This window comes from Fistularia commersonii, unplaced genomic scaffold, assembly GCF_037954325.1.
Source record: "Fistularia commersonii isolate RoL2024-O1a breed Wild unplaced genomic scaffold, RoL_Fcom_v1.0 HiC_scaffold_44, whole genome shotgun sequence".
NCBI classification, from domain to species: Eukaryota; Metazoa; Chordata; class Actinopteri; order Syngnathiformes; family Fistulariidae; genus Fistularia; species Fistularia commersonii.
In genome coordinates, this window is record NW_028234002.1 from 970,464 (window position 1) to 972,500 (window position 2,037).

Sequence of the window (2,037 nt, forward strand, 5' to 3'; positions counted from 1 at the left end):
CGGGGGAGCGAAGAAGCGGAGGAGGGGAGGAGAGCAGAAGAGCAAAAAACTGGCCCGGAATTCACCGAAGTCCCGCGGATCGGGAGTTCCAGGGCCCGGAGCGGAAGAGCGGAGGAGCGGAGGAGAGGAGGAGCGGAGCAAAGCTAAGCCCGTCTTAACAACAAGGAAATTACAGATGAGGCTATAATTTCTAATGAAAACTTTAAATTCTATAGCCACGTATACACTTCGACATTGTCAAAAAGCGATTGTGACTCCTTTCCATTAAATATTCCTCAATATATCCCAAAAATAAACAACAAACAATATATGATTGTTTATATATGTTTATATATAAACAACAAAAAATATACAGTTTGATGTCTGAGATTCCTTGTGAATCGCCAACTTAATTACATGTCGTATTCCCCTTGCATTTTTTTTTTTTGGTTTTAATTTCATTTGTCTATCTATTTATCTAATTATTTCCTTTTAATTTCGTTTTTTGTCTAGCACTGTAAATTTCTCACAAACCTGTAACACTATTAACTTCTCATTACATACAGAACAAATGTCCTCATGTCCGTTGCTTCCTCATGCCTGGTTGTTTCATTGACATTCAGTTCTACCTTGCTATGTTTATTTGTACATTTGTATATTTGGGTGTACTATTTATGTTCAATTAAAAACAGGTTGATGTCTGAGATTCCCTGTGAACCGCCAACTTAATTACATGTTATATTCCCCTCACAATTTTTTTTTTTCGTTTTTAATTTTATTTTTCTATCTATTTATTTAATTATATCCTTTTAATTTTCTTTTTTTGTCTAGCATTAAAAATTTCTCGCAAACCGTTAACACTATTAACTTCTGATTACTTACAGCAAGAATGCGCTTATGCCCCCCCACCCCCCACCCCCCGCTTTTTGCGTACGGTGGCAGACACTGAGATCGAAAGCAAATGGGTGTCATTGAAATGCAGTAACAGGGTGATAACAGCCGTGTTCGAAGTGTGTAGGGGCTTATAGGAGAGCAGAAGCACGTCACGCAATTCACCTGAGTTCGGAGGATCGGGAGTACCAGGGCCCATAGCGGAGAAGCGGAAGAGCGGAGTTATGTGTCTCTTCTCAAAGGTCGGGAAGCTGGGGGGCAGCAGGACCCCTTAGAGCGGCTAATGTGAGCCTTCTCCGGACATAGATCACCCGGACTTATGACTGGAGCTCCCGGACCTCTGGGCACACACATATGTGAATGAGTGGATGAGCTAATGTTGGTTTGGTTGTGGAAACGTTTCGGCCAATGCTATTAGCACAGCTATGATGAGTTCAGGTGTGTCTCTGTGTGTTTGTGTGTTTGTGTGTGTGTATGCGTGTGTATGTGTGTGTGTGTGTGTGTGTGTGTGTGTGCGTGTGTTTGTGTGTGTGTGAGAGTTTGTTTTTGTGGGTTGGGGGGGGTTCCCGCGGACACGGAGTACCAGGGCCTGGAGCGGATGAGGTGAGGAGCGGAGGAGAGCAGAAGCCCGGACCGTGATTCGCTTGTGTCCAGCGGTTCGGGAGTTCCAGGGCCCGAAACGGAGGAGCGGAGGAGCGGAGGACGGCAAAACCCCTTTCTGCAATTCGCCTGAGTCCGGCGGATCGGTAATACCTGGTTCCGCAGCGGAGGAGCGGAGGAGTGGAGGAGATGTTTCTCTTCTCAGAGGCGGCGAGGGGGGGGGACAGGACCCCTTACCCTTACCCCCCCCGGACGTTTGAGTGGAGCTCCCGGACCTCCGGGCACGCACATGCGAATGACTGGATCACAGGGAGTGCCAGGGCCTGGAGCGGATGAGCAGAGGAGAGGCGGAGGGCAGAAGCCCGGCCCTGTTCAAGAGTTCCAGGGTCCAAAGCGGGGGAGCGAAGAAGCGGAGGAGGGGAGGAGAGCAGAAGAGCAAAAAACTGGCCCGGAATTCACCGAAGTCCCGCGGATCGGGAGTTCCAGGGCCCGGAGCGGAAGAGCGGAGGAGAGGAGGAGCGGAGCAAAGCGGAAGCCCGTCTTAACAACAAGGAAATTACAGATGAG